The 13,410-nt window shown below is 42.2% G+C and overlaps 1 protein-coding gene across 1 annotated transcript in view; it reads right to left on the bottom strand.

Annotated features, from left to right (window-relative positions):
• KCNJ16 (potassium inwardly rectifying channel subfamily J member 16) overlaps positions 1–13,410 on the bottom strand; it is a 403,319-nt gene that overhangs the window by 310,549 nt on the left and 79,360 nt on the right. The gene's annotated exons all lie outside the window — the stretch shown is intronic.

Genomic DNA, 13,410 nt, shown 5'->3' with positions numbered 1-13,410 from the left:
ATAGACAAAATGGGTTTTGCTAATGCAATTCCACAGTGATAAGAGGACAGATTTCAATACTTTTAGATATTCAATACTGTATGATTTCAATACTTTCAGACCATGAATTTCTTGCACCTTGTTTTATGCCCCTGGGTATGTTCCAGTGTCTCCTAGTTTATAGTCTATGGGAACTTATAGGATTTTCTATCCTACCGTTGCATGAAAATTGTATAAATCTTGAAAAAAGTGAAAGCGTTCGTCACTCAGTTGTGTCTGACTTTGCAACCTCATGGACTGCCGCCCACTAGGCTCCTCTGTCCATGGGATTCTCCAGGCAAGAATACTGGAGTGGGTATTCTCCAGTGTACCCGTGGAGAAGCCATTCCCCTCTCCAGGGGATCTTCCTGACCCAGGGATAGAATCGGAGCCTCTTGCGCTGCAGTCACATTGAACTGGCTCACGGAGTTTTCAGGTCTACTATATGCTTCTAATTTTCCGTATAATCATTCTATTAATTTTTGAGAGTTTGATATTGAAACTCCAACTAAAAATCTTAGAAATAAATCTAAAATACTTAAAAAATAATTGTAATATGTAATAGAACTATATGTAACTTTGCTCTGGGTTCTCCACGTTTCCTGTACATGTGTTATCATACTCTCATAGTTTAAAAAATAAAAAAGAGAAATAAATTTTTTTAAAAAATGGGTTTTTGAGTCAGTCAGGCTTGGGTGCAAGCTACTAAACCACCAAGTACTAATTGGATGACCTTGGCTCTCTTGACTGACCCCCATTCCCCAGATACCAATGCACATTCCAGACTATTATGAGAACAATGCAATAATAACTGGTGGGTGGGGTTCCCCTCGTGCTAGACCCCTAAGAGAATAAATAGAAACTGCCTGACAACCTCCCACTTGCCATTTTTGTAGAATCCATGGGTATGACGCAGCCACCCTAGAACTGGAGTGAAAGAAGTCTCTGAGCTAGATTGTATACGGCGCTGTGTCACTCCATAAAGAATCGGATAGTTGAAAGTGGTTAAAAGCAACAGTCTGGAACTAAAAATGGAAAGATTGGGCAAGATATTAAAAACAAACCAATCACAACAACCTCCCAAGTCGTAACAAGAGTTGGGCAATAGGAGAGTGGCCTGAGTCACCGTGAAGCGGAGGAAGTGAGGATAGGTTAGAAAGTGGATGAAAGCAGGCTGGAGAAACTACAGATGAAGAGGGCTTGAGGTTGAGGATGTGAAATGGTTTTTCCAATCCCAATCTGGGTTTATTTTTATCTCCCTCATGAAACGTAAAATAATTCACATGACAATCTGATTGAGACCTTATGGGTACCGTCTCCATTGTGCAAGACAGGAATATTTCGGGCAGAAGACCTCTGCCAAATGGTAACAGAAGATGGCCCGTGTGAGTGAAGTCGAGTGGAGCACAGGGCGGCAGTTCAGTGAATCCGGGGAGAGGAGGCCACTGGTGTGGACAATGAGAGCCGATGTTTTCCTGTCGTTGTTAGAATCGCCTCTTGTTTGTGTCATCGTGGACTTGATGAGGCAGGACTTCTGATCCGCTCCCTCCAGTCTGCCACTGAGGGGGCCGTGCAAGGAGTGCCTGCATGTGTCTGAACAAAACCCAGGGCAGCTCTCGGGTGCTCCCAGAGCTTAACTCTTTCCACTGCAGCGCCTGAAATCGATGGGAAACTGCAAAGTTTAGACATCTGGCTCACGAGTCACTAGCTATGTGTCCTTCAGCATTACGGCGTGGTATCTACAGCAATCTAGGTGAGATCTTAAAACCTCGAGAAACTCCAACGGCTAGTGGAGCCCAGCTTCAGACAATCTGTTCCTAATTTTGCTTTGCCCTTGGAGGACTATTAAGAGTTTTATAAAAAAGATTGCCATTTCCACACTGGCCGGCTCAGGCCGTTCAAGTCTCAAATGTATGGTAGAGAGTGAGAATAATTAGAGTTATGAAAACTCAGTCCCTCCCATCAACTCCCAGGTACAGGCTGTACGATCATCAGGCAATTTCATCATCTCCTTTGCGCATCTGTGTTTGTTTAATGTTTGAGTGTCTTTGGATGTTCTTGCACAAATCGCTATCTATAAATCCCCAACCATTAGCTGGCCTGGGACCTTCATACGGGGATCCAAAGAACTAATCAAAAGAATATTTTGGTAACAGTTCTCTGTTTATAGAGAGGATCTTTTTTCCCCTCTAAGGAGCGCAAAGTACTTTTCATTAAAATATTACAGCATGTCTACGAGGTAGGTAGTAGGTTGGAATCGGTAGCTCTATAATTTATAGACAAGTCGCTCAACCTTCAGCCAGCGTGTCAGAGTCCCGAGAGGCTAGAAAGAGAAACACCACACCAGCTCAAGGCACACACTCTCCACACTGTCGTGTAGAAGCGTGCAAGCCAAACAAAGTGTGAATTCAGATCCACTGCGGAGAAGGGAGCACTCGACCAACCTGTAAAATGTATTTCTATAAAGCATCCTTCCCAAATACAGAGGCTTTCAGTGATATTATCATAAAACATCAGGGAGCCTGTATCCACCTCTCAAAGCCAGAGAGATCCTTCCATGTGTGGGAGGGCAACAGACTTGAGAAATAAGTTACAAAAACATACAAACACAGCATATTATAAAGAAGAGACATTACTTTGCCAACAGAAGTCCATCTAGTCAAAGCTATGGTTTTTCCAGTAGTCATGTATGGATGTGAGAGTTGGACTATAAAGAAAGTTGAGTACCAAAGAATTGATGCTTTTGAACTGTGGTGTTGGAGAAGACTCTTGAGGGTCCCTTGGACTGCAAGGAGATCCAACCAGTCTATCTTAAAGGAGATCAGCCCTGGGTGTTCATTGGAAGGATTGATGCTGAACTCCAGTCCTTTGGCCACCTGTGGCAAAGAGCTGACTCACTGGAAAAGACCCTGATGCTGGGAAAGACCGAGGGCAGGAGGAAAAGGGGACAACAGAGGATGAGATGGTTGGATGGCATCACCGATTCAATGGACATGAGTTTGGGTAAACTCCAGGAGTTGGTGATGGACAGGGAGGCCTGGCGTGCTGCGGTTCATGGGGTCGCAAAGAGTCGGACATGACCTAGCGACTGAACTGAACTGAACAAACACCAGCAAAATTCTCAAATTAGACTTTTTGAGGAAGATTGTTAGTAAGATACATTTTACAAAATATCCCTGGTAATACTCACCATATGTATATAAATGGGTGTGTGTTCTGAAATACGAGAAAAATGACTTAAGATATAATAGGAAAGACTTTGCTTGACACAAGGAAAATTGTTTGGCTTCCAGAATGAAAAAAAAAGTGTCTAGAATAAGTTACCAGGAAAGGTTGTAGGCAGACCCGGTCCCAAGTATCTGCAGCGCTCAGAACCGTAGCACAAACGGAGCTTGGTTTCAATAGTCTCCGCCCTCTGCTTTGAAAAAATAAACATTCATGATGACAAAATCAGAAATGAATAAACTGGGCTTCCCTGGGGGTCCAGTGGTAAAGATTACGCCCGTCAATGCAGGGGACATGGGTTCGATCCCTGGTCTGGAAAGATCCCACAAGCTGCTGAGCAACTAAGCCCATGAGCCACAACTTCTGAACCTGTGCTCTAGGGCCCCGGAGCCGCAGCTACTGAGCCACCTGCTGCAACTACTGAAGCCTGAGCACCCCAGGGCCTCTGCTCCACAACAAGAGGAGTCTGTGCAGGGAGAAGTCTACATGCTGCGACAGCAGAGTCCTCACTCACCACAGCTGAAGAGAGGCCCGTGCAGCAGCAAAGATCCAGCACAGCCAAAAGTAAATAAACAAAGTCATTCTTTAAAAAAAGAAATAAAGTCATGACCATCATGACACGCAGAACTGATCTAATATCTAACAGCACTGAGTTTAATTCTTATTATATCCGAGCATTCTATTGAAAAGTTGACAATATTTGGATAAGCACCAAATTAAAAAAAAAAAACATAATGTTTAACTTATTATATAATTATCATATAGAATTTATCTTTCTTGCTTTCATTCCAGCAGATTCATTAATTATATTCTTATAATAATGATTTTCACCATAATTTATGATGTACAGAGAGTAGTGACTAAAGGATTGAAACACAAAATGTATCCTAAATATATGAATTTGGGTGTATTTTCATTAAAAAAAGAAAATTAAATGTAAGGTAGAAAAAGAATTGACTTCAAATAAGTTATTTTTCTCTGACTCAAAATTATCTATTAAACTGTAAAAATAAAATTAAATATTAAAAATATTTTTGTAAAAATAAAATAATTTGTAATTCTAGTATTTGGAGTTTGTTCCACTGGCATCATGAAGACTTGGAATTACACATCACGCATGTTATTTACATAAGTGTGACTGTAAGAGTGATGTGGACTGTTTAATATTGTGAAACATTCCCCAGCTTGTGAATCTTGCCCTAATTTGAAGTCAGATCATGAAGTGAAAAAAGAAGTGAAAGTGTTAGTCACTCAGTCACGTCTCACTCTGTGACCCCACAGACTGCAGCCCTCCAGGCTCCTCTGTACATGGAATTTTCCAGGCAAGAATATTGGAGTCGGTTGCCATTTCCTCCTCCAGGGACTCTTCCTGACCTAGGGATCAAATCCATGTCTCCTCTTTTGACAGGCACACTCTTTACCACTGAGCCACCTGGAAAGCCCGCATACAGGCATACTCCACTTTATATAACGTTGATAAGTAATCCTGCTTTCTTTTCTTCCACATCTCCTGGGATATCAAACATTCAATACATGACTCTAAATGTTGATATAAAGTTGAAGTATTCATGCAGTAATTGTTGCTACTTCCAATAAGAGACTGCAAGTATACGGAAACCCGTTTACAATCCTCTGGGTTGCCTGTTGGTTTGTTTACAAGGAGACTGACACTGAAGAGAAGATAAGGAACTTTCACAGGCAGATGAGACTGACCTTTCAATCTTTGAGCAAAACGGTCAGCCACGTTACGACCCAATCACCATTTTCTGTAATGATGACCTCAGAATTCTGCTGATAAAGAGAGCAAAACACTTTGCACTGAAGACCTTCCCGATTAAAAAAAAAAAAAAAAATCAAAATCAGGTTCCAAATACTGCCAAAGATGTGGATCCAAAATTAAAGAGAAGAAAACCCGATACACTTGGGAGTGTTTTTTAAAGACATTTCTGCTTCCTTTTACCCACCCGCGCCTCCTTCAAAAGCAAATTCACTAAAACTATGAGAAGAAAGAGCGCTGGGGGGGTTACTCAAACTGCTCCAGATACATACTGCCTAGAACTCAGTGTTATTTTAACAGATGTTTGACTTCTAGAAAGTTTATTCTGCACAAATCTTGGATTCTGGCTCCCTTTTACGCATGTATCACCTCTGAGTCAGCTGTTAGATAAGCCTGGAACGTATGGGTGGTTTCATCACCTGCCATGACTCAGATCGAGATGCAGATGATTTTCTGCAGGCTCAGAAGAGAGAATAATGGGAAAAGTCTTCATTTTGACTCTTGGTTCCCCATCAATCACTTCATGAACAAAAGAGCAAGGCAGCCATCAGCAACCACGATTCCCAGCGGGCTAGGATGACAAGTCATCAGATGCACCAGTGGTCAGAAGAAATAAGAGAGGGACCCGCTGTTCTCCTGCAAGGTCTGAGACATGAGAAAGTGGCTGTCATTGGTGGTGGGAATAAGCTGATATAGACGGGAAAACGGCAAGTTATTAGCTACTTGAAATTTGGAGACACTGAATGGATTAAAGGTAAAATGCAAAATCTCCCGCCTCAGGTGTTGAGCAAAATAAGAAACCATAGAAGAAAAGATAATGATAAGAAGAAGGCGATCTCAGGACTTCCCTGGCAGTCCAGTGGCTAAGACGCCATGCTTCCAATGCTGGGGGCACAGGTTCGATCTCCGGTTGGGAAACAAGATTCCACATGAAGCATTGTGTGGCCAAAAAATATTTTTAATTTAAAAAGAAAACAAGAAGGTCTAACATGTATGACTTATTCACTAGATATAAGACATGATAGTAATCCTCTAGGCACACTATCTTAATCATTATATTGATTTTCATAGGATAGATACTATTATTTTCTAAATTTACACACAGGAAAGTTAAGGCTCAGGTAAGGAAATCTGTCCAAAATCAGGGATGAGACTCAAGTCCAGGACTTTCTGACACTATAGTCCAGAATCTTCACAACTTCATCTTATCGACGGAGGAAGGAGCAATAAGAAAAAAACTAAAAACGAAGTAATAAGACAAATAATTGGAGAAAATACTGACCATATATGTGACTGAAATGTAGTTAATACAAAAATAGCCTTCAAAAACCCATAAGAAAGAAAAAAGATAAAATCATCAAAATGAAAGTAAGTTAAGAGTCATGGAAAACTAAAACACAAAAGTCTCTAAAAATGAGAAACACTGTTAATTGTATTCCTTTCCATTGTTGCTATAACAAGTTACCCAAAATTACTGGCTTAAAAACGCATAATTTTTCTCATTATTTTTTATTTTTATTTTATTATTGGAGTACAGTTGATTGACACTATTGTGTTATTTCTGCTGTACAACAATGTAATTCAGCCACAGATACACATATATCCCTCCCTCTTGAGGCTCCCCCCACCTCCCACCTCCCATCCCTCTAGATCACCACAGAGCACCGAGCTGAGCTTCCCAGCATCATTGTTTATGTTACATGTAAGCTCTGGAGGTCAGAAATCCAACGCAGGTCCACAGGACTGCCCTCCTCCCGGAGGTTCCATGGGACCCGTCCCTGGCCTTCACCAGCTCCTGAAGGCTGCCTCCTTCCTTGGGCCTTGGACCTGTTCCTCCACCTTCAAAGTCAGCAGCTGATGCTCACACCTCACTGAAATCCGCTTCCATTCTCACATTTTCTTTCTATGACTTTGACCCTCCTGCTTCCTTCTTCCAAGGATGTTTGAATGGCATTAGGTCAACCAGATAACCCAGGATAACCTCCTCACCTCAGAGTTGTTCACTGAATCGTATCTGTGAAGTCTTTGTGACTAGATAAGGCAACGGGCTTCGGGGTGCTAGCACAGAGGGGTCAGGACTTGGACAGCTTGGGGGGAGGGCAGGATTCAGCCAACTGCAGCTGCAACCAAAGGTTCAATTAAAAACAACAAAGAGATGCCATTTTTCACCCACTGAACTGACAGGAGTACAGGGTACAACCACACTCTGTTGGTAGGAGCAAAAACTGGCACAGATTTTGGCACAGAAATGCTGTGTGTGTGTGTGAGTGTGTGCGCACATGTGTGTGTGCGCGTGCGCATGTATATAGATATAGATATACAACTAACCATTCCCTTTCTCCAGAGGATCTTCCTGACCTAGGGACCAAACCCGGGTCTCCCGCATTGCAGGCAGGTTCTGAGTCACCAGGGAAACCCGTAATTAACATACATAACTATTTATCCGTGCATATCACTATATCTCAAAGAACTTATCAAGTTATTCCTCCAACTTAGAATTCAGTTTATTGGAGTTGGTCATAAGGAAATCACCATAGACATTAATGAAAGATGCTAGCCTCAATGACAACAACCTAATATGTTTCAATAAGTAATGATACTGTCATCTAACAGTATAGAATGTTATTCGAGTAGTGTGTGTTCATACTGTAGGAAAGGGTCATATTGTAGAAAAATATCTAAAGATATGGAAACGTCTTAAATGACAAAGGCTTACAAATAAATAGCATATTCATCCATTTCATAAGGAATATTTTAAAATAAAAAGTGGGTATTAGTGGGTATTTTTTATCTTCTCTGTGTCTTCCAGTTTTTCTTCAGCGAACATGTGATACGGTTACAATCATATCAACATTGTTTCCAAAAAAACCTTCTTCTTCAGCTTGATATCAAGCAGGAAGAGCTTCAGCCTCTCCAGGAGACTTAGAGAAGGATGAGCTCATCTCCTGGGACGTGGCCAGCCTTGGAGTCTTCTCATCTTTCCCACTATCAGTAAAGACCATGACAGTTCATGAAGATGAACTGGCCACTTCAGGGGCCAGGAAAACACAGCAGAAAGAGAAAGGGCTTGAATCGATGATCTAAATTGGAAAGGCAGTACCACTATTTATGGCCTGTGTGATCTCGGACAACGCGCTGAACTTATCAGAGCTTTGGCTTGTCATCAGTAAAGCAGTGCTGCTGATATTTACCTTCCAGGATTCTGTGAAGAATAAATGAAATCATTAAGTGTCACATACGCAGGTGCTTTGGGGTCAGGAGGCTGGGAGCTCGGAGCCTGGGCTGTTCCTTCACTGACTGTGTGACTGAGGCCAGAATGCTCTGACCTTTTATGTCTCGGCTTCCTCCATCACAGGACCCTGGAGTGAACAGTACCTGAAATTTAATGCTATAAAGCACTATAATTATAATTTTCTCTGGGTATAAGCTCAGTAGTGGGATTTCTCTGTCGTACGAAAGTGAAAGTGTTAATCACTCAGTTGAATCCGACTCTTTGTGACTCCATGGACTGTAGGCTCCTCTGTCCATGGGATTCTCCAGGCAAGAATACTGGAGTGGGTGGCCATTCCCTTCTCCAGGGGATCTTCCCGACCCAGGGATCGAACCCGGGTCTCCTGCACTGCAGGTGGATTCTTTACCACTGAGCCACCAGGGCAGCCCTCTGAATTATATGGCAGCTCTGTATTAGATTTTTAGGGAACCTCCACACTGCTCTCTGTAGCAGCTTTACTAATTTACAATTCCCACCGACAGTGCAGGGCGGTTTCCTTTTCTTCACACCTTCTCTAGAATTTATTATCTGTAGATTTTTTTTTTGATGATAGCCATTCTGACTGGTGTGAGGGATAGCTAACTGTATTTTTGATCGGCACTTCTCCAATAGTTAGTGATGTTGAGCACATTTTCATGTGCCTCTTGGCCATCTGTATGTCTTTTTTGGAGAAATGTCTGTTTAGGTGCACCACCGTGTGTAAACAAATAGCTAGTGGGAAGCTGCTGTGTAGCACAGGGAGCTCAGCTCAGTGCTGTGATGACCTACAGGGGTGGGATGCAGGGGGTGGGAGGCTCAAGACGGAGGGGATATATGTGTGCATATGGCTAGTTCACATTGTTGCACAGCAGAAATTAACACGACACTGCAAATTATTTATTTATTTAATTTATTTAATTAAATTTATTTAATTAATTAATTTAAAAAATGTTTAAAAGCACTTGTGGAGTTTAGCACAGTGCCTGGCCTCCCGAACACTGTGAGTAAATGACAGTAATACCACAGGTGCTCAGGAATCGTGAGGTTGTGTTATTTCTAATGATTCTACTACACAGCACATGCTGATAGTCTTTGGTTATCATCATGATGACAAAAATCAGGTTATTCTTCTCTTTATCACTCCAATTAGGAAAAGTCAAATGGCCAAATTTTTGTACTGGCCAGATTCACAGCTTGAAAAAAATACATCTTTCAAACTCTCTCTCTGACACTTCTCTCTGTGTCACTGAGAATGTGGATGTTTGGGATAAATGTTCCCAAACTGATGATCCATGGAAATGAGCCTTAAAAAAATATTTCTGGAGATCTTTCAACAATTGCTTAGGTTCTTTTTTTTAAATAGTCTCAAAACTTTTTATCTAGAACACCTAGTATGTGAGGTCCTTTGACTGAATATTGGGTTGGAATTAAAAAAAAAGAGAGAGATGAAACATGTGGTTGAAGCCTTGAGAAACAGTAAGTCTATTGAAGGAGAAAAAAATCCAGACAAACGCAAACTACTTAGGAACATATAATAGAAGACCAAAAGCCGAACGTTTTTAATATGGACACAGTGTATGCTTTAGGAAAGATGGAATAAGAAAATCGACATTCTCTGTACACTGAACTGATGAACACTTTCAATATCCATGGTTTAAAAAAAAAAAATCTACCTGAAGACCTGGCAAAAGTCCCCTTGCCTGGCAAGTGATCTCAGTCTCTTCAACACCGGACCTCTAAGGTTTGTCAGTGGAATTCTGCCGACTGAATTCGCCTGTGGTGTCTTCTTCCTCTGCGGCTGCCGTTCAGTCGCTAGATCATGTCCGACTCCCTGCGACCCCGTAAACCGAAGCACACCAGCCTTCCCTGTCCTTCACCATCTCCCGGAGCTTGCTCAGACTCATGTCCACTGAGTCAATGATGCCATCCAGCCATCTTGTCCTCTGCCTTCCCCTCCTCTCATCCTCTTTCCCACTTTCTTTTCCTACAAAATCTCTACTTCCGTGGATTCTGTAACTATTAATGCATCTCTCACTGCTGTGTTGCTGGAGACCGCTTTTCCTCACGGCGCTCATAATTCTCTGCCTACTCCCTCAGTGTTGCTGTTCCTCAAGGCTTCGTCCTTGACAACGATCTGTAGTCAATCTACACGCTCCCTTAGAGAAGAATTTTTCAACCAACGTCAATGCTTATGATTCCAAATTTACATCATTGACCTGATTCTCTCACCCAGACTCTAGATCCTGTAGTTCTGTCTCCTGGATGCCTCCACTCAAAGTTCCAAAATATTTAAGTTAAACTTGTCCAAGACAACACATCATTCATTGCTCTTTCCCAAAGCCATCTTTGTATTTACTGATCTTGGCGCTTGACTTCAACATGGCTGTATGAATCAGAATTTTAGAAACCATCGTGGATTTCTCCTTCCTCTGCACCTTTCCTAACTAACAGCCAGCAGCCCCTAAACACTGTGGCAATCACCCCTCCTCTCTAGGGTCACTGGCAATGTCTTGATTCAGGGACTCACTGTTTTTCTTTTTTTTTACTGGAGTATAATTTCTTTACAATGCTGTGTTTGTTTCTGCTGTATAACAACGTGGATCCGCTGTATGTATACATTACGTCCCCTCCCTCCTGAGCCTCCGTCAGCCGGCCCTTCCCACCCCTCTAGGTCACCACAGAGCACTGAGCTTATCTCCCTGGGCTACAGAGCAGCTGCCCACCAGCTCTGTTTACACATCATGGCATATATGTTAATACCACTCTCTCAATCTGTCCCAATCGCCCCTCCCCCACCTGTCCATGCGTCCGTTCTGTATGTCTGTGTCCCTATCCCTGCCCTTCAAATATGTTCATCTGTACCATTTTTCTAGATTCCACATAGATGTGATAATATGCAATGCTTGTTTTCCTCTGACTTACTTCACTCTCTGTAGGAGTCTCCAGGCCCATCCACATCTCTACAAAGGACCCAATTTCCTTCCTTTTTGTGGCTGAGTCATATTCCACAGTGTATCTGTATTGCGTCTCTTTTATCCAGTCACCTGTCATGGACATCCAGGCTGCTTCCACGTCCTGGCTGTCATAAACAGTGCTGCAGTGAACACTGCGGTGCATGCACCCTGCTGAATTATGGTTTTGTCGAGATATACGCCCAAGAGTGAGATGGACAGCTACATATAAAAGAGTGAAATTAGATCACTACCTAACACTATACACAAAGAGGAACTCACTGTTTTTCTTATAAGGCAAGAGCTTAAATCTATCATCTTTTCCTTTCTCTCTCAGAGTATCCTCATTCTCATACATTAGCAAGAATCAGCTATGTGAAAGTCCAAATTTGACCAAGTCATCCCCAATTTATCCTCACAGGCAATGCTTCAGTGGTTCTCCTTCATGCCCAGGGTAAACACCCAAGCTCCTGGCAACAATACACAAAGTGAATCTCATCCCCCCACCTTGCTCCATCACAAGGCTGACTCCTCAGAACTGCAGAATTTCTACTACAATTTCACAAAGCTATTTTGTTTCCTCAGCCTAGGATTTCCAAGCTTCTTCCTCCTGCCTGATTCACCCATCATCTACGTAGCTAATCTTTGACTGTTTTTCAAGAGTCATCTCAGTTACCATTTCCTCTGTGAAGCTTTTTCTAACTGTTCCAGGTTGATTTAGAAGTCTCTGCTTTGAATAAGAATAAAAGATCATCTCTATCACAGGGAACTCTACTCAATGCTTAGTGATAAACCAGAATGGAAAAGAATATGAGAAAGAAACTGAATTACTTTGCTGTATGGCAGAAACTGGATGGTTTGCCTTGGAAACAAACAGAGATCATTCTGTCATTTTTGAGATTGTGCCCCAGTACTGCAAGAAACCTATATGCAGGTGATGAAGCAACAGTTAGAACCAGACATGGAACAATGGACTGGTTCCAAATTGGGAAAGGAATAGGTCAAGGTTGTATATTGTCACCAAGCTTATTTAACTTATGTGCATTGTATATCATGCGAAATGCCAGGTTGGATGAAGCATAAGCTAGAATCAAGATTGCTGGGAGAATTATCAACAACCTCAGATATGCAGATGACACCATCCTTATGGCAGAAAGTGAAGAGGAACTAAAGAGACTTTAGATGAAAGTGAAAGAAGAGAATGAAAAAGCTGGCTTAAAACTCAATATTCAGAAAACAAAGATCATGGCATCTGTTCCCATCACTTTGTGGCAAATAGATGGGGAAACAATGGAAACAGTGACAGACTGTATTTTCTTGGGCTCCAAAATCAATGCAGATGGTGATTGCAGCCATGAAATTAGAAGATGCTTGCTCCTTGGAAGAAAAGCTGTGACAAACCTAGACAGCATATTAAAAAGCAGAGACATTACTTTGCCAACAAAGGTCCATCTAGTCAAAGCTATGGTTTTTCCAGTAGTCACGTATGGATGTGAGAGTTGGACTATAAAGAAAGCTGAGCTCCGAAGCATAGATGCTTTTGAACTGTGGTGTTGGAGAAGACTCTTGAGAGTCCCTTGGACTGCAAGGAGAGCCAACCAGTCCATCCTAAAGGAGATCAGTCCTGGGTGTTCATTGGAAGGAATGATGCTGAAGCTCAAATGCTTTGGCCACTTGATGTGAAGAACTGACTTATCAGAAAAGACCCTGATGCTGGGAAAGATTGAAGGCAGGAGGAGAAGGGGATGACAGAGGATGAGATGGTTGGATGGCATCACTGACTCGATGGACATGAGTTTGAACAAACTCAGGGAGGCCTGGCGTGCTGCAGTCCATGGGGTTGCAAAGAGTCAGACACAACTGAGTGACTGAACTGAACTGATGGCAGAAATTAAGACAACATTGCAAATCAATTACACTTCAAAAATATTAAAGAAAAAGCTGACCTCTAAACCATGAACCTTTACAAAGACTCTAGTTTTTGCAGGACACTTCATACAGAACAGCCCCTTTGAGGTGACCATAAATCCCAGCCACACTGCTTCTAGCATTTATCATTCTCTGCACTCTCCCCATGGCCCAGATTTGCAGATTGCAAACTGCAGTCCAACTTGCTGACTATCCCTCAAGGGAACAGGGATATTTACGAAATTGGGACAAACCTTGTGGAAGTGCTCAGGAGTGGCTGC

The sequence above is a fragment of the Giraffa tippelskirchi genome, chromosome 3, assembly GCF_054371585.1.
Source record: "Giraffa tippelskirchi isolate mGirTip1 chromosome 3, T2T-mGirTip1v1.2.pri, whole genome shotgun sequence".
In the NCBI taxonomy this organism is placed as follows: domain Eukaryota; kingdom Metazoa; phylum Chordata; class Mammalia; order Artiodactyla; family Giraffidae; genus Giraffa; species Giraffa tippelskirchi.
This window is presented reverse-complemented; position numbering and strand designations above follow the sequence as displayed.